Here is a 24,335-nt window from a genome sequence, read left to right on the forward strand (position 1 = left end):
TATCAGTGTTCAGGTATTAGCCCAAATATAGGGCACAGCTGTTTCTCATTAATTTTTCTCCAAATATCACTGTAGTGATCATTTCTCATTTATTCTGGTACCTAGAATCTGAATTTTGTGAGTCCTGATAGGGATCAGGAATTAGAACAATTCGCTTTTGCAATCTCCCTTGTTGCTATAGCAGAGGCATATGATCAATTGGAAACACTTAGTTTGTATATAATTTGGGATCTAATGACACTAATAGGTTAAATTCTCTCACTGTTGCTCTCTCTTTCTCTGCACACTGTTAAGTGTTTCCCTATCAGAACCAGGTTTGGATATGATTTGGGTCTTTTTACCAGCTGCTTACTCCCAAGCCTAGTTCTCAAGCCCTCCTAGTGCTTTGATGAGCTGCCCAATATCCTTGTATTAAAACCCTTTATTATTAATTCAACCAGAGTCCATTCTTACTAACATTAACTAGTAGATATAGGCAAGGCATTACTGTTACTTGACTTGTACTACTAATTTAGGAGATTATGATAGTTATTGCATCAAAGAACCATACAGGAAATAATTTAAAATTGAATATTTGACTTCTCCTTTTTAAAAAAGAACCTTGGCCATTTCTCCTAACACAAGCTCTAGCTTTCCGCAAGTGCTTTATTCCATTCTCTTTATTTTTAATTCTTCCTACCACATCCCAAAATTCCTGTTCATTTTTTAAGTAGAGACTTTATCTAATTCTGCTTTCTCCTGCCAATCCCAGATAAGTTATCAAGATCTTTTTGTAAATAAAAACAGCTTTTTTCTTAAGACAAACCAGTCACATAATTTTTTTCATTCCATCACATTGGATATTCCATGTTTTATTGTAACAAATGACAGAGTAACAAAGGATATTACACTTGTAAAAACTTGCATTCATTGGATTATTCCATTTTTTTATTTAAAAAGCTCTTTTTAATGTTTATATTTGAGAGAGAGACAAACAGACAGACAGACAGAGTGCAAGTTGGGGAGGGCAGAGAGAGGGAGACACAGACTCCGAAGCAGGCTCCAGGTTCTGAGCTGTCAGCACAAAGCCCAATGCAGGGCTCAGACTCACAAACCGTTGAGATCATGACCTGAGCTAAAGTCGGATGCCTAACTGACTGAGCCACCCAGGCGCCCAGGGGTATTCCATTTTTTAAAATTATTTGGAGACTAACATTTCCTTTGGAAATTGCCTGTGATTTTACTCCTTTCCCTATCGGAATATTTGTCTTTTTCTTGTTATTTTGTGAATTTTTTTAAAGTTTATTTCTTTATTTTGAGAGAGACAGAGAGCACATGTGTGTATGTATGCACTTGCATGGCAGAGGCTTAGAGAGAGAGAGATAGAGACAATCCCAAGCAGACTCCACACTCAGTGCAGAGCCCAGTGGGGGGCTGGAACCCATGAACCGTGAGATCATGACCTAAACCGAAATCAAGAGTCAGACACTTAATCAAATGAGCCACCCAGGCATCCCTATAAATACTTTTAAGCTCTATATACAGGGAGCATTAGTACATGATCATATTTGTTGCAAATATTTTCACCTGGTTGTTATTTGTCATCATCATTTTTTATGATGAAGTTTTGTTTGTTTCACCAAGTGGAAATTTTGGTTTTATTTTTTAGGAAACAAAACCTCCTGGCTTTTATTTTATGGCTTCTGGATTTTGTGTCATGCTTAGAAAAGCTTCTCCCACTCACTGCCTCTGGCCCCAAGATCATATTTGTTTACCTATCTTTTCTTCTCTCCCTGTACTTCATTAAAAATTAAGAAACTGAAGCCCAGATTGATAAAATGACTTGCTCATGATCATGCAACTAATTAAAGTTAGGAATAGTCTGCAGAGAAGATGGCAGTTCTTTTCAAAGCAGTCCTAAAGAGTGGTATTTTATCTAATTAAATAAAATTTTTTTAATATTAAGTGAGATTGTCACTCTTTAAAAATTTTGGCAATTTTCTAGAAGCTTGTTTAGGAAATAAAAAAAAAAATACTCTCTCAAACACTGGTAACCCAAAAGACACAGTGGGTTTTATTAGACAATTATATACTCACTCTTGAGAAATTCCTTTATTAAAACATAAGAAAGAAAACATATGGGAAAATTTGCATCAGTTTAATAAACCAGCCACTCCTCTGAAGTCTCATTTCCCTAGAGCTGTCCGATAATAGAGCCAATCAAAGACAGATTATTTTTTTTTAAAAAGGCTATATTCTTTCTTAAAATGGTATTTGGCATATAAAAATTATTTACACACTAATTTTCAGCTGACAGCAATACTTTTTTTTTTTTTAAGTTTATTTATTTGGAGACAGCAAGAGAGCACATGAGAGTGGGGGAGGGGCGGAGAGAGAGGGAGACAGAGAGAAAATCCCAAGCAGGCTCTGTGCTATCAGCAAGGAATCCCATGCAGGACCTGATCCCATGAACTGTGAGATCATGACCTGAGCCAAAACCAAGAGTTGAATGCCTACCCAAATGAGCCACCCAGACACCCCTCTTATTTTTAACAAGTGTATTTGCACACCTCTCAAGGCGACAGAATGCTAACATTCAATAGATCCACTGATTTCTGCTTTATATCATAGATTTATTTTTAAAATAACATAGCAAGTCTCTGAGATGAAGTCATTCTCAGAAGGATCTATTAATATATAGGCAAGCAATAATTGGTTATTTTCCAAATTAAACATTTTCCTAGGTGAATTTGGTTTCAAAATAATTTAGTCTTTATGCTTTCTGTAACAATAAAACCCTTTGTTAACTTTTTTTTTTTTTTTTTTCCGAGAAAGAGAGAGAGAGAAAGCAAGGGAGCAGGGGAGGGGCATAGAGAGACAGAGAGAGAGATTCTCAAGCAGGCTCCATGCTTAGAGTGGAGCCACCTTAGGGCTTGATCTCACGACCCTGAGATCATGACCTGAGTCAAGACCAAGAGTCAGACACTGAACTGACTGAGCCACCCAAATGCCTCTAACGATAAAAAATTTTAAATACAGTCTTTACTTTGATTAAGTTTTAACTTCCAAGAAACATCTTTAGAACCTGCCTTATTGGAACATACCTTCTAACAATTATGATGAACAGTCAACAACAGTAAAGTAACTTTGGAATACAGAGCAGGAATGATGGACGATCACATCTCACTTAAATATTTTTTCATGTATGCATGTTTTCTTTCAATATTTTTTTGTATAAGATACATTGCATATGGTTCAAATTTAAGTGTTAATAATTTTTTGTTACTAGTATGTGATAAAACTTTTGTTATTGACATTTGATTGACATGAATTAAATCACCACAGTATTCCTATGAGGATGTCTCCCAATTTAATTAACTATGTTTCTTTCCAACTACTAGAATATTTCAATTATGTCTTTGTTGTTTCTATTACACATACTTTAAAAAGGATTCAAAACTATATAAAAACAATACAAAGATAATTGAAATATAAATAAAGAAAGCTTTATACAAGGATTCATACATAAATATGCTAAAAACCCGTGTTATTTAATTAAGTATCTCTAAATTTCATTCCAGTATATACTTTCAAACAGCCATGTCTATCATAAGTCAACCTAAGTAAAAAAGTGTGAGCCTACAGGTACTTAAGTGTGAGTCTACAAACCTTTGGGAGTGAATATTTTTTTACAGAAATATTTACTGCCAGCTGCTTTGAAAAAGGAAGTTTCTTTGTTTTGTTCAATATTGTCTTGGTCAGATTTTGTATTTCAGTAATGCTAGCCTCATAAAATGAGTTGAAAAGTGTTCCCTTATTCTCTAATTTTTGAAAGTTTTGTATAATGTTAGTATTATTTCTTCCTTAAATATTTCATAATATTCACTAGTGAACCCATATGAGCCTGACATTTTCTTTGAACCAAATTTTTATTTTATATTTTTTAATTTTTTTTGCAATAAAGCTTTAATTATGGTTCTTTATTTTTTATATATAATTTATTGTCAAATTGGTTTCCATACAACACCCAGTGCTCATCCCAACAGGTACTCTCCTGAATGCCCATCACCCACTTTCCCCTCTCCCCCACCCTCCGTCAACCCTCAGTTTGTTCTCAGTATTTAAGAGTCTCTTATGGTTTGCCTCCTTCCCTCTCTGTAACTTTTTTTTTTCCTGCTTCCCCTCCTCCATGGTCTTTGTTAAGTTTCTCAGGATCCACATATGAGTGAAAACATATGGTATCTGTCTTTCTCTGCCTGACTTATTTCACTTAGCATAATAATCTCCAGTTCCATCCACGTTGCTACAAATGGCCATATTTCCTTCTTTCTCATTGCCAAGTAGTATTCCATCGTATATATAAACCACATCTTCTTTATCCATTCGTCAGTTGATGGACATTTAGGCTTTTTCCACAATTTGGCTATTGTTGAAAGGGCTGCTATAAACATTGGGGTACAAGTGCCCCTATGCATCAGCACTCCTGATGCAGTCAGTTAAGTGTCCAACTCTTCATATCAGCTCAGGTCGTGATCTTGCAATCATGGGATTGAGCCCCGCATCAGGTTCTGCACTGAGTGGAGCCTGCTTGAGATTCTTTCTCTCCCTCTCTCTCTGCCTCTCCCCTGCTTTTGCACTCTCTCTCTCTCTCTTAAAATAAATAAACTGAAAAAAAAAGATAATTTCTTTTCATCTTGTGTCAAATTTGGTAAGTTGGATTTCTTAAGGAAATTGTCCATTTTGTCTAAGTTTTGAAATTGTTGGCATAAAATTATTAAAAATGTTCCCTTTCCTTTTTTTTAGAATTTTACTTTTATTTTTTTATTTAAATTTTAGTTAACATGCAATTCAATCTTGTTTCAGGAGTAGAATTCAGTGATTCATCATCTACGTAAAACACCCAGTGCTCATCACAAGAGCCCTCCTTAGTACCCATCACCCATCTAGCCCATCTCCCACCCACCTCCCTCCATCAACCCACAGTTTGTTCTCTATCATTAAGAGTCTCTTGTGGTTTGTTTCCCTCTCTTCTCTTCCCACCCCCCACTTTCTCATATGTTCATCTGTTTCTTTTTTTCTTAAATTCTGCATATGAGTTAAATCATATGGTATTTGTCTTTCTCTTATTTTCCTTCTGATATCTGTAAAGTTTGTGGTGAGGACCCCTTCTTTCATGCCTGATATTGGTAATTTGTGCCGTCTTTCTATCTTGATCAGTGCAGCTAAGACTTAAGTGATTTAACTGATCTTTTCAAAGAAAAGAATTGCCCCTATGACTTTTCTCAGTTATTTTCTATTTTACTGATTTCTGCTTATTATTAGTTCCTTCTTTCTACTCAAGGTTTGATTTGCTCTTAAAAAAAAACTTTTGGGGCGCCTGGGTGGCTCAGTCGGTTAAGCGTCTGACTTCGGCTCAGGTCACGATCTCACAGTTCATGAGTTCAAGCCCCGCGTCGGGCTCTGTGCTACAGCTCAGAGCCTGGAGCCTGTTTCAGATTCTGTATCTCCCTCTCTCTGACCCTCCCCCGTTCATGCTCTGTCTTTCTCTATCTCAAAAATAAATAAACGTTAAAAAAAAAAAAACTTTTGAAGAGGGATCCTTAAGTCATTGATTTTAACTTCTCTGATATAAACATTTTAAAGCTATAAACTTTACACTGAACACTGCTTTAACTGCATCCCACAAATTCTGATATATTGTGTTTTCAGTTTTGCCAAATTCTAAATATTTTCTGATTTCTTTTGTCATTTCCCCTTCATCCATGTATTTATAAGGGTGTTATTTAATTTCCAAATATTTGGAAGTTTCTTCGATAACATACATATCTTACTTTACTGATTCCCAGTTTCACTGTTCTCCAAGAGCATAATTTCTCTGATGTCAATCATACAGCATTTACTGAGACATTATCTATAACCAAGTGTATTTCTCTATCTTGATAAAAAAGTACCATGTGTATGTTAAAAGAACATCTATTCTGCAGTTTTTGAGTATAGTGTTCTGTATTAGGTCAGATAGATGATCGTGTGTTCAGCTCATCCATGTTCTTACTGATATTTTACCTGTTTGTTCCATAAATTGGTAAGAAAGAGATATTAATATCTCCAAATGTATTTATGGTATTATCTTTCTCTTTAATTCTGTCAATTTTGCTTCATGAATTTGAAGCTTAGTTATTGAATTATGATTGTTATGTCTTCCTATGAATTGGCCCTTTTTTATCAGTTTGAAATGCCCCCTTATGTCTCTGGAAATATCATTTGAAGCTATTTAACGTACTAATTTGGCCACTCTATCTTTCTTGTACTTATAATTTCATGTGGTTTTTTTCCTATTTACTTTCAACTCATCTGTTATTTATATTTAAAGTGTCTTGTAGAGAGCGTATGGTTGGGTCTCCCTTTATAAAAATCAATTCTGATAATCTTTGTCTTTAATTGGATTGTTTAGTCAATTAACATATAATACAATTATCAATATGATTGGATTTAGTTCCAATTTTATTATTTTGTTTACTGATTGTCCACCCTATTTGGTTCCTCACTTCCTCCTTTCTTGACTTCTTTTGGATTATTTAATTATTTTTTTAAATTTCACTTCATTTTATCTTGTATTTTTAAAATTTTTACCTAGGCTTTATTTTATCTAGTCTTTTAAATTACATTTTTGCATTTTTTTTTAGTAGTTGCTCTAGGGATTACAATATATACCTTTAGTTTTTCACAGTCTATCTTGAATTAATATTATATCACTTCACAGGGTCACCTGGGTGGCTCAGTCAGTTAAGTGTCTGACTTCGGCTCAGGTCATGATCTCACGGGTTCGTGAGCTCCAGCCCCACATCGGGCTCTGTGCTGACCACTCAGAGCCTGGAGCCTGCTTCAGATTCTGTGTCTCCTCCTCTCTCTGCCCCTCCCCTGCTCATGCTCTGTCTCTCTCTCTGTGTTTCAATAATAAATAAACTTTAAATAAATAAAAATATTATATCACTTCACATAAAATGTAAAAACTTTGCAATTGTATTGGTCCATCTTTTTGCTCCCTTATTGTCCTCTTGGCTATAATTGCCATGCGTTATATTTACCTATATTAAAAATTTCATAAGAAGGGGCGCCTGGATGGCTCAGTCAGTTAAGCGTCCGACTTCGGCTCAGGTCATGATCTCACGGTCCGTGGGTTCGAGCCCCGCCTCAGGCTCTGTGCTGACAGCTCAGAGCCTGGAGCCTGTTTCAGATTCTGTGTCTCCCTCTCTCTGTGACCCTCCCCCATTCATGCTCTGTCTCTCTCTGTCTCAAAAATAAATAAACGTTAAAAAAAATTAAAAAAAAATTTCATAAGAAAAAATTATAATTTTTGCTTTGAATTATCCTATGTATTTTAAAGAAATTAAGAGGAAAATAGCCTTTTATATTTATCCAGATATTTAGCATTTCTAATTATCTTTGTTCTTTTCTGAAGATCTAAGACTCTCTGGTGCCATTTTTCTTCAGTGTAAAAAACTTCCTTCAGCATTTCTCACAGTGAAAATCTGATGGAGATAAATTTTCTGAGTTATTTTTTTATCCACATTTTTATTTTTCCTCCATTTTGAAGGGTATTTTCACTGGATAAATAATTCAGTTTGATGAGTTTTTTATTGTTAGTACTTTGTGTTGTTCCAATGCCTTTTGGCTTCCATTGTTTCTGATGAGAAGTCAACCATTAACCATATCATCTATATGTTACATATCATTTTTCTCTTGCTGCTTTCAAGATTCTCTTTATCTTTTGTTTTCATCAGTTTAACTATAGTATGCCTAGTCATTATTTTCCTCATATTTATTATCCTTGGGAACTGGGGAGTTTCTTGTATCTGTATTTTTTATTATTTCAACAAATTGAGCACATTTTCAGACATTATTTTTTTTAACTTTTTTTTTCTGCTTCATCCTCTGTATTTTCCTTCTGTATATAACTTCAGTTTATTAAATTTTGGACCTTTGGTATTGTCACACAGGTTCATGAATATCTGTTTATTTTCTTTCAATCATTCTTTCTCTGTTTTTCAGATTGGAGCATTTCTATTGATTTATTTTCCGGTTTACTGATTCTTTCCCTCTTTATCACCATTCTGCTGTGAAGACCATCCAATGAAGCATTTTTTTGCTTCAGTTATTGTTTTTTTGTGTATCGGAGTTTCCATTTGGTTCTTTTTCATAATTTTTATTTCTTTTCTGAGACTTTCCATTTTTAGTTTATTATCGTGAACTTTTCTTTACCTCATTAGGCATAGTTATAATAGCTTGATTAAGTGCTTGTCTGCTGGCTTCAGTCTGCTGGTACCAACATCTGAGTCATCTTTAAATTAGCCTCCATTCATTAGCTTTTCTTTGGTGAATACATCACAGTCTCCTGATCCTTTATATGTCATATAATTTTGCATTGTATCTTGAATATTTTGAATTTAATGTTGTGGAGATTTTGTTTTCTGTCATACTCATCCAAAGAGTGCTGATCTTTTTGTTTAAGTGTGCAATTTATTCAGTTGGATTAAGACAGCAAACTCTTTGGTGACAGGTCAAATTTCAGTTTAGCTCCTATATCTAAGTTATTTGCAGTGTATTCAGAGTTTGCGGGTCAGCTAGAAACTCGGTTTTATTTTAGAAACAGAATTTAGAGGTCTGTCTTTGGTTCTGTCTTTTTTAAGGTTCCACTCTCACCTTAATGATACAGGTTGCCCTGAACTCTGTATTTTGGGCCAGAAAGCCTACAGGTTATTGGAGCCCTGCACTGTGCCACAACTTTGGCCTGACCTCAGGCTAAACCATCTTCCACCCAAAAATGTAAAATGCCTTGTGCCATTCTCTTCTAATTTTGCAATTTTCCTCCCCAAACTTCCTGTTGTTTTTTTACTTACTCTTTAGAATCTTCAAGTTACTGTATTTTGTCCAAAGTTTGTTATCTATAAAAGAGTTAATGTTTTAGGAGCTAACTCAGTCATCTAAAAAATTCTCTATTCAGCTTTTTCTTTTTAAATATATTTAAAATTTTTTCTCAAATGCCCTCTTCAGACTGCAAAAGAACATGGACGTATGCAAAGAAAAAATTACTCCCCTTTTCCTCTCCTAGTCAGTTCCCACCTGCTTGGAAGTATCTATTATTAACAATATAGTCTATCTCCCTCCTTACCAGCTCTCCAGACTCACACGCAGTTATATTAAAATGTAAAGGATTTTCCTTTTTAAAAAATTGAATTGAGCTATACCTAATACTATGTAGCTTTCTTTTCTTAGTGTGTCTTAGATTTCTAGGTTAGCATAGACACATCTAATACATTTTTAATAACTCCAGAAGTCTACATTTTTGACTGTCCATATAGAACATTGGTAGTTATCTTGAAGATAGAAATAACATTTCCCATCAGTTCTTGCAAGCTCAGACTCCAACCCTAGTCTGGATTAGCAGGAAGGAAGAAACAGCAACCTCAATATGGTTCTAGAATCCCTCTAGGTTAAAGAAGACTAGGGTTTCTTTCTACAGAGGATTAGAGTCACTACAGTGGAAATTGTGTAGTGTCTTCCTCATGCAAAAAAGAATTTTCTGAGAGTATTATAAATAATCAGCAAAACAGAAGAGAATTTTACATTATTAAACCACTGATTGCGGTACCTGGGTGGCTCAGTTAAACATCAGACTCTCAATTTCTGCTCAGGTTCATGATCTCACAGTTTGTGAGACTGAGCCCCACCTGCTTGGGATTCTCTCTCTCTCTCTCTCTCTCTCTCTCTCTCTCTCTCTCTCGTGCATGCACGGGTGCACACACATGCTCTCTCAAAATAAACATTTAAAAAACTGATGAAGTGCTTTTTATGACAACACTCTAAAGTTTTATGTAACTGATTTCTTAGGATGGTGGGGTCATTAGTGTCAAGTGAAAGTAGTTCCATGATGAAATAGGAAACTTAGAATAATATGACTGGGGTGTTTTTGTTTTTGTTTTTGTTTTTAGTTAAAGCCAGATGATTTCATGGTCATTTGTGGAATTTTTGGCTATGAATTATAAGTTTATCTTATCTGATGCCTATCTAATCATGTTGTCACTTGAAGTGCTCAAGGAATAAATTCTCCTAAATCTGACATCAATTGAGATCTTTATAACACATTTAGGTTTTTTTTCCTTTTGATCATATAAAATTAGCTCTTTTCCAGAGATATGAGACTTTTTCCTGAGAGAACTTTGTATCAGGTTGTTTAAACACAATGCCAGAACATTCATTCTGGGTATTATATTCTGAATATGAATATGCTTTGACTATTATAAATAGTGATGCAATGAGTATAGGGGTGCAGATATCTCTCCAAAATGGTAAATTCATTTCCTTCAGATATACACTCAAGAGAGGAATTGAAGAATCATGAGGTAGTTCTATTTTTAATATTTTGAGGAACTTCCATACTGTTCTCCATAGTGGCTGAAACTTAATTTTGATTGCATAAAAAATCTCAACCCTTTTATTCCTTCTCTGTTTATATTTCTTATGTTGCAATATACCTCTTTTTGTATTGTGTATTCATTAACAATGTATGGTAGCTATATATATTTTTTGTTTTGTTTTTATTTTCTTTAATTTTTCATGTTTGTTTTTTTATTTATTTTTAATATGAAATTTATTGTCAAATTTGTTCCCATATAACACCCAGTGCTCATCCCAATAGGTGCCCCCCTCAATGCCCATCACCCACTTTCCCCTCCCTTCCACCCCCCCTCAACCCTCAGTTTATTCTCAGTTTTTAAGAGTCTCTTATGGTTTGCCTCCGTCCCTCTCTAACTTTTTTTTCCCCCTTCCCCTCCCCCATGGTCTTCTGTTAAGTTTCTCAGGATCCACATAAGAGTGAAAACATATGGTATCTGTCTTTCTTTGTATGACTTATTTCACTTAGCATCACACTATCCAGTTCCATCCACATTGCTACAAAAGGCCATATTTCATTTTTTCACATTGCCAGGTAGTATTCCATTGTATATATAAACCACAACTTCTTTATCTATTCATCAGTTGATGGACATTTAGGCTCTTTCCATAATTTGGCTATTGTTGAAAGTGCTGCCATAAACATTGGGGAACAAGTGCCCCTATGCATCAGCACTCCTGTATCCCTTGGGTAAATTCCTAGCAGTACTATCGCTGGGTCATATGATAGATCTATTTTTAATTTTTTGAGGAACCTCCACACTGTTTTTCCAGAGCAGCTGCACCAGTGTGCATTCCCACCAACAGTGCAAGAGGGTTTCCGTTTCTCCACATCCTCTCCAGCATCTATGGGCTCCTGATTTGTTCACGTTAGCCACTCTGACTGGCGTGAGGGGGTATCTGAGTGTGGTTTTGACTTGTATTTCCCTGATGAGGGGTGACGTTGAGCATCTTTTCATGTACCTGTTGGCCATCTCTTACTTGACACATCAAAGGCAAGGGAATTAAAAGCAAAATTTGACTATCGGGACCTCATGAAGATAAAAAGCTTCTGCACTGCAAAGGAAACAATCAACAAAACTAAAAGGCAACCGACGGAATGGGAAAAGATATTTGCAAATGACATTCGGACAAAAGGCTAGTATCCAAAAATCTATAAAGAACTCACCAAGCTCCACACCCAAAAAACAAATAATCCAGTGATGAAATGGGCAGAAGACATGAATAGACACTTCTCTAAAGAAGCTATATGTATTTTTAATTTTTTGTTGCTTAAGCTTTATACTAGAGTTAAGTGGTTAACACGCTACCATATTATAGTATTAAAGTACTCTGAATTTGATTATACGTTTACCTTTACCCATGTGTTGTATGTTTTCATGGTACTAATTCAATGTTTTTTTTCATTTCAGCTTGAAAAACTTCTTTTGACATTTCTTGTAAAGCAGTTCTAGTGGGATAAACTGCCTCATGTTTATGAGCTTCATGAACATGGATGCCCAAATCTCTCCCCTGATTTGGAAACTTCTCAGCCGTTGTTTCTTTAACATAATTTTAAATAACTTTTCTGCCCCCTTCTCTTCCTTGGACTCCAATAATTCACAGATTGTATCTTTCAGTGTTATCCCACAGATCACTTAGGGTGTCTTCATTCTTGTTCTTTTTTAAAAATTCATTTATTTAAATTCAAGTTGGTTAACATACAATGTAGTATTGGTTTCAGGAGTAAACTCATTGATTCATTACTTACATATGACATGCAGTCCTCATTCCAAAACAAGTGCCCTCCTTAATGCCCATCACCCATCTAGCCCATCTCCCCCACCCACCTCCCCTCTAGCAACCCTCAGTTTGTTCTGTGTATTTAAGAGTCTCTTATAGTTTGCTTCCCTCTCTGCTTTTATTTTTGCTTCCCTTCCCCTGTGTTCATCTGTTGTGTTTCTTAAATTCCACATGAGTGAAATCATATGATATTTGTCTTTCTCTGACTGACTTATTTTGCTTAGCATGATACCCTTGTTCTATCCCCATTGTTGCAAATGGCAAGATTTCATTCTTTTTCTTCACTGAGTAATATTCCATTGTGTGTGTGTGTGTGTGTGTGTGTGTGTATGTACACATATACATACATATGTACACATATACATATACATATCACATCTTAATCTATTCATCATTTGATGGATATTTGGGCTCTTTTCATAATTTGACTACTGTTGATGGTGCTGCTATAAACATTTTGAGGGGGAGGCATGTGCCCCTTTGAATCAGCTCTTTTGTATCCTTTCAATAAATACCTACTAGTGCAATTATTGGGTCTTAGGGTAGTTCTATTTTTCATTTTTTGAGGAACCTCCATACTGTTTTCCAGAGTGGCTACACCAGTTTGCATTCCCAGCAACAGTACAAAATGGTTCCCCTTTCTCTAAATCCTTACCAACATCTGTTGTTTACTGAGTTAATTTAGCCATTCTCACAGGTGTGAGGTGGTATCTCACTGTGGTTTTGATTTGTATTTCCCTGATGATGAGCAATGTTGAGCATCTTTTCCTGTGTCTGCTAGCCATCTGGATGTCTTCTTTGGAAAAATGTCTATTCATGTCTTCTGCCCATTTCTTCACTGGATTATTTGTTTTTTGGGTGTTGAGTTGTTAAGTTCTTTATATATTTTGGATACTAACCCTTTATTTGATATGTCATTTGCAAATATCTTCTCCCATTCCATCAGTAGCCTTTTAGTTTTGTGGATTGTTTCCTTTGCTGTGCAGAAGCTTTTTATCCTGATGATGGCTCATTTTTGCTTTTATTTCCCTTGCTTCCGGAGACATGTTTAGTAAAGTAGTTGCTGCGGTTGAGGTCAAAGGGGTTGCTGCCTGTGTTCTCCTGTAGGATTCTGATGGTTTCCTGTCTCACATTTAGGTTGCATTCATTTTTTAGTTTGTGTATGGTGTAAGAAAGTGGTCCAGTTTCATTCTTCTGCATGTCACTGTTCAATTTTCCTAGTACCATTAGCTGAAGAGAATTTGTCTATTGGATACTGTTTCCTGCTTTGTCAAAGATTAGTTGGCCATACATTTGTGGTCTGGGGTCTCTATTCTGTTCCATTGGTCTATGTGTCTGTTTTTGTACCCGTACCATACTGTACTGATGATTACAGCTTTCTAATACAGCTTAAAGTCCGGAATTGTGATGCCTCCAGCTTTGGTTTTCAACATTACTTTGGCTATTCGAGGTCTTTCCTACTTCCATACAAATATTAGGATTATTTGTTCTAGCTCTGTGAAGAATTCTGGTATTATTTTGATAGGGATTGCATTCAATGTGTAGATTACTTTGGGTAGTATTGACATTTTAACAATATTTGTTCTTCCAATCCATGAGGATGGATGTTTTTTACATTTCTTTGTGTCTTTAGTTTCTTTCATAAGTTTTCTATAGTTTTCAGTGTGTAGATCTTTTACCTCCTTGGTTAGGTTCATTGCTAGGTATCTGATGGTTTTTGGTGCAATGGTAAATGGAATCGATTTCTTGATTTCTCTTTCTGCCGCTTCATTATTGGAGCATAGAAATGCAACCAATTTCTGTATGCAGATTTTATATCCAGCAACTTTGCTGAATTCACATACTAGTTCTAGCAGTTTTCTGGTGGAGTCTTTCAGTTTTTCTATGTAGTGTATCATGTCATCTGCAAAGACTGGAAGTTTGACTTCTTCTTTACCAATTTGTATGCCTTTTATTTCTTTGTGTTGTCTGACTTCTGAGGCTAGGACTTCCAGTACCATGTTGAACAACAGTGGTGAGAGTAGACATCACTGCCATGGTCCTGACTTTATGGAGAAGGCTGTCAGTTTTTCCCCATTGAAGACAATGTTAGCTGTGGGTCTTTCATATATGGCTTTTATGATATTGAGGTATGTTCCTTCTACCCCTACTTTCTTAAGGTTTTTTATCAAGAGAGGTTGCTGTATTTTGTCAGATGCTTTTTCTGCATATATTGTAAAGATCATATGGCTTTTAACCTTTCTTTTATTAATGTGGTATATCACATTGATTGATTTATGAATATTGAACCAGCCCTGCAGCCCAGGAATAAATTCCACTTGATCATGGTGAATAATTCTTTTAATGTACTGTTAGATTCAGTTTGCTAGTATCTTGTTGAGAAATTTTACATCCATGTTCATCAGGGATATTGGCCTGTAATTCTCCTTTTTACTAAGGTCTTTGTCTGGTTTTGGAATCAAGGTAATGCTGGCTTCATAGAATGAGTTTGGAAGCTTTCCTTCCATTTCAATTTTTCAAAATACTTTGAGAAGAATAAGTATTAACTCTTCTTTAAATGTCTGGTAGAATTCCCCTGTGAAGCTGTCTGGCCCAGGACTCTTATTTGTTGGGAGATTTTTGATAACTGATCCAATTTATTTTCTATTTATGGGCCCGTTCAAATTTTCTATGTTTTCCTGTTTGAGTTTTGGTAGTGTGTGAGTGTCTAGGACTTTGTCCATTTCTTCCAGATTGTCCAGTTTTTTGGCATATAATTCTTCATAGTATTCTTTTATAATTGTTTATATTTCTGTGGTGTTGGTTGTGATCTCCTCTTTCATTCATGATTTTATCTCTTTGGGTCCTTTCTCATTTCTTTTTGAGAAGACTGGCTAAGGGTTTATCAATTTTGTTTATTCTTTCAAAAACCAGCTTTTAGTTTCATTGATCTGTTCTGTTTTTTGTTTGTTTGTTTGTTTATATATCATTTATTTCTGCTCTAATTTTAATTATTCCCCTTCTGCTGGATTTGGGCTTTATTTGCTGCTGCTTTTCTATTCTGTAGCTCCTTTAGGTGTAAGGTTAGGTTGTATATTTGGGACCTTTCTTGCTTCTTGAGATAGGCCTGAATTGCAATGTACTTTCCTCTTAAGACTGCTTTTGCTGAATTCCAAAGGTTTTTAGACTGTCATGTTTTCATTTTCATTTGCTTCCATGTATTTTTTAAATTTCTTCTTTAATTTATTCATTAACCCATTTATTCTTTCGTAGGATGTTCCTTAACCTCTATGTATTTTTGGTCTATCCAAATTTTTTCTTGTGGTTGATTTTAAGTTTAATAACTTTGTGATCTGAAAATATGCATGGTATGGTCTCAGTCTTTTTGTACCAGTTGAGGGTTGACTCATGACCTTGTATGCAATCTATTCTGGAGAATGTTCCATGTGCACTCAAGAAGAATGTGTATTCTGCTTCTTTAGGATGAAATGTTCTGAATATATCTGTTAAGTACGTCTGGTCCAGTGTGTCATTCAAAGCCATTGTTTCCTTCTTGATTTCCTGCTTAGTCGTCCTGTCCATTGTTGTAAGAGGGGTATTAAAGTCTCCTACTATAATGGGGTATTATTATCAATGAGTTGTTTATGTTTGTGATTAATTGATTTATATTTTTGGGTTCGATCAAGTTGGGGGCATAAATATTTACAATTGTTAGATATTCTTAATGGATAGAACCTTAATTATGGTATAATGCCCTTCTTCATCTCTTTGTATTGTCTTTGTTTAAAATCCAGTTTGTCTGATGTAAGTATGGCTACTCTGACTTTCTTTTGACCTGTCCTAGCATAATAGATTGTTCTGTATCCCCTCACTTTCAATCTGCAGGTGTCTTTAGGTCTAAAATGAGTTTCTTGTTGGGGCGCCAGGATTGCTCAGTCAGTTAAGTGTCTGACTTCAGCTCTGATCTTGCAGTTCATGGGTTTGAGCCCCACATCGGGCTCTGTGCTGACAGCTTGGAGCCTGGAGCTGCTTCAGATTCTGTGTCTCCCTCTCTCTCTCTCTCTCTCTCTGCCCCTCTCTCACTCACACTCTGTCTCTGTCTCTCTCTCTCAAAAATAAACATTAAAAAAATAATTAAAAAAAATAAAATGAGTCTCTTGTAGGCAGCATATAGATGGATCTTGTTTTTTTTTTTTAATCCATTCTGCTACCCTATGCCTTTTGATTGGAGTATTTAGTCCATTTACATTCAGGTTATTGAAAGTTGTGAATTTAGTGCCATTGTATTATCTGTAGATTTGGTGTTTCTGGTGATGTTCTCTGTTCCTTTGTAGTCTTTGCTTCTTTCCACTCAGAAAGTTCCCTTTAAAATTTCTTGCAGGGCCAGTTTAGTTGTCATGAACTTTAGTTTTTGTTTGTCTGGGAAAGTCTTTATCTCTCCTTCTATTCTGAATGGCAGCCTTGCTGGATAAAGGATTCTTGGCTGCATATTTTTCCTATTTAGCACATTAAATATTTCCTGCCACTCCCTTCTGACCTGCCAAGTTTCAGTGGAAAGGTCTGCTACTAACCTTATGTGTCTACCCTTGTAGGTTAAAGACCTTTGTCCCTAGCTGCTTTCAGAATTCTCTCTTTATCTTTCTATTTTGTCAGTTTCACTATGGTATGTCATGGTGTTGACCTGTTTTGTTGATTTTGAAGGGATTCCTCTCTGCCTCTTGGACTTAGATGCCTGTTTCATTCCCAGATTAGGGAATATAGTTTGTTCAAATAAACCTTCTGCCCCCTTTTCTCACTCTTCTTCTAAGACTCCTATGATATGGATATTGTTTTGTTTCATGAAATCACTTAGTTCTCTAAGTGTCCCCTTGTGCTCTAGTAATTTTCTTTCCCTCTTTTTTTCAGCTTCATTATTCTCCATAATTTTATCTTCTATTTCACCTATTCTCTCCTCTACTTCTTCAATTCTCACTGTCACTGTGTCTAGCTTATTTTGCATCTCAGTTATAATATGTTTAATTCATAATGACTAGTTCTTAGGTCTTTAATCTTTGCAGGAAGGGTTTCTCTGGTGTCTTCTATGCTTTTTTCAAGCATAGCCAGTAGTCTTATGATTGTTGTTCTAAATTCTTGTTCTATGTACTTGTTTATATCTTTTTTGAGTCAGTCCCTGGCTGTAATTTCTTCTTGACCTTTCTTTTGGGGAGAATTCCTGAGTCTTGTCCTTTTGGCTAAGTTTCTGTCTTTTATGTATTTTGAAAGCTTGTTATGTTTCCTGCACCTGAGAGTACATCTATATTAAAAAAGGGTCATACATGTCCAGGGCCCGGGTACTTCAAGAAGTGTTTCTGGTGTATGTTATGTGCACTATGCTGTTGCATTTAGGCTGCTCTTTCCCACTAGTCAGTCCTCTGCAGAGCTCCTCCTCGCTTACAGTGGTGGAGTGTTTGGGCCTTTAACTAGGTCTGCTTCGATTTGTTTGTTAAAGTAACACTGGAAAAAAGGAAAAGGTGGGGGAAGCCTGATCTCATAAAAAGAGAGAAAGGGAACAGAAGAAAACCAATCAGAATCATAAAGCTATAAGGCTGATATCAAGGAAAAGAAAGGAGAAAAAAAGGAAAAAAAAAAAAGAAAAGATAGAAGGAAAAAGTAAAGAATAAAAAAGCCTGATTCAAAAAAAGAAAAGAAAAATAAGATAAAATGAAATGACCAAAAAAAAAATCTGAGCCTGATTCCACAAGAAAAAAAAAAAAAAAAAGAAGAAGGAGGAGGAAAAAAAGGGGGGTGGGGGGAAAGGAGTTTCTGTTGGTGCCTGGGGGGTGGTGGCTATGCTGGTCTGGAAAAGAGGCCAGCTATGTAGGCTCAGAGTCAGTCTTGGCCCAGTAAATAAGCAGTTGCCAGGCATGAAGGGGCAGGTTTGCTGTAAGTGGTGGATCCTACGTCCACTAGGGGCTGCTCTGCTTCCCTCTGAAGTCCCACTATTTTGGTGTTGGGGGAAAAAATGGCATCATCTCAATCTCTCATCCCTGCACCAGGAATCTCAACCCTAGCTCCTCAGGCAGGCTTCACAGAATAGTGAGGGCCATTAGCTCACCCTGTGCCACAACTATCCTGAGCCCTTTCCTTGATGCATGGCTGGGATTCAAAACCCAAGGTCTTAAAGGACCCAGCACTTGATGCATGGCTGGGGTTTAAAACCCAGTCTTAAGGCACCCAACACAATGCGGATCCATTCCTCTGCCCCAGAGTAGAGCCTCTCCACCCTTTTGATGAAAGGCATTTGGCTGGCACCTATAGGGTCTTTTGTCCTTGAGGAGGCAATAAACCCTATTCCAAAAGTGTTCCAGGAAATGGATTTTTCTCTTCCAGGGCACCCAGAAGATCGCTACACCACGCTATGCACTGCCTCCTTCTCCCAAGGAGTACACTCCTTAGCTCCACTCTGGGGAAACTCATGCACTTCCAAAACCTCAGAGTTTCACTCCAGAAGCTGTTTGCAAAAACTGGGAAACTCAGTACTTCTTGCTCCCCAGTTTGTAGTCCAGAGAGCTTTTCCTCTTATGCTAACTTGATTCTGCACTATCTCAACCCCTTCCTCCTTCTCTCCCTTTTGTCTCGCCACAGAAGGGGTTCCCTCCCCTCCACAAGTCCACCACTTTCCCTCCCCCAAGATATCCGCCAAGCTATCTCCCTCCAACTGTGGAGATCCTTCTGTCACTCCGCAGATCGATTTCCCAGGTATTCCAAGTAATCTGCCTCAATACAGCTGTGTTTGAGGGATGTGGCAAGCCCAAGATCCCCCTACTTCTCCGCCACCTTAACTCTCAGAAATCCATTCTTTTTCATTTTCTTTATTTATTTTCCTCTGACTGGATAATATAAAGATTATGTCTTCTGATTCACAGATTTTTTTCTTGTTTTATTCATTCTGATGTGATGTAATCTATTGCATTTTTTATTTCATCCATTATATTCATCAGCTCCAGAATTTTTGTTTTTAATTATTTATATCTCTTTGCTTAACTTCTCATTTTATTCATATATTTTTCCAATTTCATGTGTTCTCTTTGTTTTCTTTAAGCTAATTGAGATTTCTTAAAACAGCCATTTTGAATTGTTTGTTGGGTAAAACACAAATTTCTGTGTCTTTATGGTTGGTGATTAGAGGATTTTTGTGATCATTTGATAGTGTCATGTTTCCTTGATTTTCATGTTCCCCAATGTCTTGCATTATTGTCTTCACACACTTCCTTCAGTCTTTACTGGGTGACTTTGAGAGACAAATCCCTTCCCTCAGACCTTTCATGGATATGCCTGCTCAACTTCCTTTTCCTTTTCATCTTGTGGCAGAATTCTTAAGCCTCTTTGCCTACTGCAACACAGGCCAGACACCAATAGCCTACCCTTTGCTTTCCCAAGGGCAGTACTAAAGCTCAAATTTGTGGTCTCTCTTTGACTCACTGTTACAGTCTGGCTTTCTGTTTATACTCATTAGCTTACTCTCATTGTCATTGAGAATGCACATAGGGAGCCAGCCACAGAGTGGGGTATGTGGGTGAGGCAGGTTGAATGCTGGGGATACCTGTGTGCAGTTGGAGGTGATCTTCAGATAAGGTGTCCCCAGTGACTTATGAGAAGGCTTCTTGATGGAGTTCGTGCTGCTGATAGTAGGATCCATGTCCGTTTAATGCCCTCAGAGAATCCTATCTGCTGCCCTTCCAACCACTTCCCATCTGCCAGTTGCGAAGCTCAGGACTCAGTACTACTTTGGGTGGGGGGAGAGAGAAATGAACCTCTTTGACTCCATCACACACAACTGAGAAAGCAGATACTCACTCTTACACACTCACTTTCCCCTGCAGGAGAAATAACATGCTGATTAGCTCTCTCTTGACACTGAGCTGTGTTACCTCATAGGAGGGGTGACGTGAATAAAGTCAGACTTTTTCTTACCCTCTCCAATGTGTCCAAACTTATATCTTTTTGTTCCAGCAGTGTGCTGCAACTTTTCTGCTGGACTTCTGAACTTTCACAAAGGCTCTGCAGGTGATTGTCTAAGACAGCATGCTTCACGGGCTTCCAGACCACAACCAAGAGGGATTGGAGCTGGTTTATGGACCATCACAGGGTCAATAGCCAAGACCAAGGTCAGTACGGCTACTACCAAATGTATGGGATGGACAGTACTCCTCCCGGGTCCTTTGGATACCAAATTTTGGGGGTGCTTACAAATGAGCCATATCTTACGTGGCCATTTTGTTAATGTCATTCCCCACTGTCTTCTTGCTTGCATGGTTTCTGAGAAGTTGGATGTGATTCTCATCTTTGCTCCTTTATAGGTAAGGTGTTATTTAACTCTGGCTTCTTTCAGCATTTTATCTTTATCTTTGATTTTCTACAGGTTTTTTCTATGCCTAGGTTTAGTCTTTTTTGTAATTTTTTTGCATTTTTCCTGCTTAGTGTTCTCTGAGCCTCCTGAATCTATTGTTTATGTTCTCTGAGCCTCCTGAATTTATTGTTTGGTGTCTGATATTAATTGGGTGGAGATTCTGTCATTATTGCTTCACAAATTTTTTCTCTTCCTTTTTCTTTATTCTCCCATTCTCTCTCCTTCTTTCTCTTTTCATTCTTTCTTTTTTTCTCCTTTCTTCCTTCTGATATCCCCATTACATGTATGTTACACCTTTGGTAGTTGTCTAGGACAAAACAATCCTTGGTTTTACTTTACTCTCACACTACTACCACACTTTACTTCTGAAACCAGATATGTGGGCTTTTCCCCCGCTAACCAAGCAATTTTCAGCAACACCATCTGGGTGTCCTATAATTCAATTCAATTTTGACACTATCTGGAGTTAGTGCAAACTCTACAGGTTAAGAGCTTGGTCCCAGAAGACTGCCCTTCCCACTTTAGATGTCATTTGCAAGTCCCAGCTTGTCACCTTTTCTTCTGACCAACCAGCTATAAATGAGATTTCTGTGACCCCTCCCTCCTTGGGTTCAATTTTTGGTAGAACAGCTCATTGAACCCAGGGAAACAGTTACTTCTGTGTTTGTTATATAATAAAGGATATGAAAAAGGATATAGATGAACAGCCACATGAAGAGATACCTTGGGTGAGGTCCTGAAGAGTCCTGAGTGCAGGAATTTCTGTTCCCGTGGAGTTGAATGTATCACCTTCCTGGCACATGGATGTATTCACCAACCTGGAAGCTCTCTGACCCCTGTACTTTGGGAGTTTTTATGGAGGCCTCATCATGTAGGTATGATCAGTCAGTAACTCAGTCTCTAGTATCTCACCCCTTCCTGACAGGAGATGGGGTTTGGAAATTTCTGGTTCATTTCTGCTGAACAACTCCCATCCTGAAGCTATCCAGGAGCCCCCCAAGAGTCACCTTATTAGAACAGAAGACACTCCTGTCACCCAGGAATTCCAGGAGATTTAGGAGCTTTCTGTCACTGACTGGGGTCAAAGACCAAAAGACCAAATAGCAGAAGAAAAGATGCTCCTAATACATTACCATTTAGGAAATAACAAAGTGCTTTATGATCTCTGTACCAGGAACTAGAAGAAGAGACCAATATACATATATTTTCTATTATGTCACAGTAATTGTCCCACACTTCTTGGACAGCCTGTTCTGTTGGGTTTTTTTGTCAGTGTTGTTGTTCTCTTTTCCTTTCATTTTTTGAAAGTTTTCTATTGTGATATCTTCAAGCTTGGCTATCCTTTTCTAAGCTGTGTCTTCATTTCTATTACAATATTTTTGACTTCTAGTATTTCTTTTGTTTCTTAGAACTTTCATCTCTTTGCTTACATGGCCCATTATGTGTTCTTGCATGTGTCTATGCAGTGGAGCCCTTAGCATGCTAATCGTAGTTGTTGTTTTAAATTCCTGGTCAGATTACTCTGTTATCCTTGTCATATCCGAGTTCTGGTTCTGATGCTTTCTTTGTCTCTTCAAACTGTGTTTATTGCCTTTCATTATGCTTTGTGATTTTTTTATAGCCATTCATAATATATTAATATATTCTACTATAGACTGAATATTTTCATTCTCCCCAAATTCAAAATTTTCCCCAAAGTGTTGAAACCTAATCCCCAATGGGATGATATTTGGCAGTAGGGCTTTTTGGAAGGTGATTATTTCATGAGGGTGGAGCCCTTACAAATGGACTTATAAAAGAAACCCCAGGGGCACCTGGGTGGCTCAGTTGGTTAAGCATCCATCCAACCCTTGATTTTGGCTCAGGTCGTAATTTCACAATTCATGACGCCGAGCCCCACATTGGGCTCTATACTGTCAGCCGCCAGCTGTCATCACGGAGCCTGCCTAGGATTCTCTCTCTCCCTCTCTCTCTCTCTGCTCCTCCCCTGCTCCAGTGCGCGCGCACTCTCTCTCTCTCTCTCTCTCTCGCTCTCTCTCTCCCTCTCTCTCTCTCTCTCTCAAAATAAATTAAAGAAACTAAAAATAAAAAAGAGACCCCAGAGAGCTGCCTTGCCCTTCTGCCATTTGAGGACCTAGCCAGAAGATGACTTCTGTGAACCAGGAAGTAGGCACCTACAGGATACCTTGATCTTGAACTTTTTAGCCTTCACAATTGTAAGAACTAAATTTTTGTGGTTTCTAACCCACTCAGTTTATAAGCTACTATAACAAAAATTTGGTGGTCCCAATGGACTGAGACATACTGGGTGAAAGTGACTACTTTAAGTAGGCCTTTAAGAATATGACAGTAAATTGTAGGGGGTGGGGAGAAGTGTTCTATAGTCCTATGATTGATCTCAATCTTTTTTTTTTCTTTTTTAAAATATTTATTTTTGGGTAATCTCTATATTTAACGTGGGGCTGGAACTTACAGCCCTGAGATCAAGAGCTGCATGCTTTACTGTTTGAGCCAGCCAGGCACCCTGATTAGTCTCAATCTTTTAGTAAAGATTGCCCTCTGGACTGTGGGCTTCACAAGTGCTTCTCAGTGCCCCCATTTCCTGCTTAGGTGGGAAGAGTGGACTGGTGTTAGGTATTTCCTTCCCTCCGGGTCAGTTAGTATCTGATGAAACTCCCAATAGCTCATGCTCTGCTGAAACAGTTTCTCTTGAGGATAGGCCTTGTTAAGAACAGAATGCTCTGGCATATTTAAAAATGTTTACTTTCCCTTCCCCCCTGCTATAAGCATGAGAGTATTTTTCTCTGATATTCACTATGAGAATTGGGTAGAGCTCCAGGAGTTCTCACCAAAGTATGGAAGCCCTTCTATAAGTGGGTCTTCCTGAAGTTCTTAACTATCAGAATTGTCCACACTGAGTTTCCATAAATTCATCAGTCATAAGAATAGTTTTTGGTTTTTCAATCTGTTCAGCTTTTACTTGTTGTCAGGATTGAGTGGTGACTTCTATGCTCCTTAAATGTTGGACTAGAAACCAGAAGTACCATGATGTCATTTTAATGATGAAGAAAACTGAAGGAGTAATGAAGAATTGTTGAATAAAATGTAAGGTAGTTTAAAATTCAAGAAAATATTATTCCTCTGTACATTTCAATTCAAATATCATCAATATTCAATTCAAATATATTATTCATTTGTATATTTAATAAGAAAAAACAATTTGTGGGGCACCTGGGTGGCTCAGTTGGTTGGGCATCCAACTTCAGCTCGGGTCATGATCTCACCATTCATGAGTTTGAGCCCCACGTCAGACTCTGTGCTGACAGCTAGCTCAGAGCCTAGAACCTGTCTTCAGATTCTGTGTCTCCCTCTCTCTCTGTCCCTCCCCTGCTAATGCTGTTTCTCTCTCTCTCTCCCCCTCTCTCTCTCAAAAATAAATAAAACATTTTAAAAAAAGGAAAAGAAAAAACAATTTGTTAATGCTTCTCTCTAATTAAGCATAATAGATTCTCAGCTTGAGATTTGACTATATTTTCTGTTGGTCGAATAAGGATTCTTAGTACAGTTCAATAATTATTACTCAAGCTATCTTGGGTCTAGCCCCTTGAATACATTTCTGAGTCCCAGGGAGACAAAACTAAATGGCTTTAAGAAAAAGTGAAAAGTGTTGTTTCATTAAAATTTTTAACCCGCTGGGTCCCATATGTCTTTGGTACTGTACTCATAGAGTAAGTTAGAAATCTGAGGGAGCGAT

At 37.2% G+C, this 24,335-nt stretch overlaps 1 protein-coding gene across 1 annotated transcript in view; it reads left to right on the forward strand.

The window, feature by feature from the left end:
• The window catches only part of LOC125919837 (atherin-like), a 132,344-nt gene that overhangs the window by 20,162 nt on the left and 87,847 nt on the right, over positions 1-24,335 (forward strand). Inside the window, exon 4 of the mRNA XM_049626674.1 lies at positions 20,185-20,339. The gene's annotated coding sequence lies outside the window, so the exon portion shown is untranslated. The remainder of the gene's footprint in view (positions 1-20,184; positions 20,340-24,335) is intronic.

Source organism: Panthera uncia, chromosome B4 (assembly GCF_023721935.1).
Source record: "Panthera uncia isolate 11264 chromosome B4, Puncia_PCG_1.0, whole genome shotgun sequence".
NCBI classification, from domain to species: domain Eukaryota; kingdom Metazoa; phylum Chordata; class Mammalia; order Carnivora; family Felidae; genus Panthera; species Panthera uncia.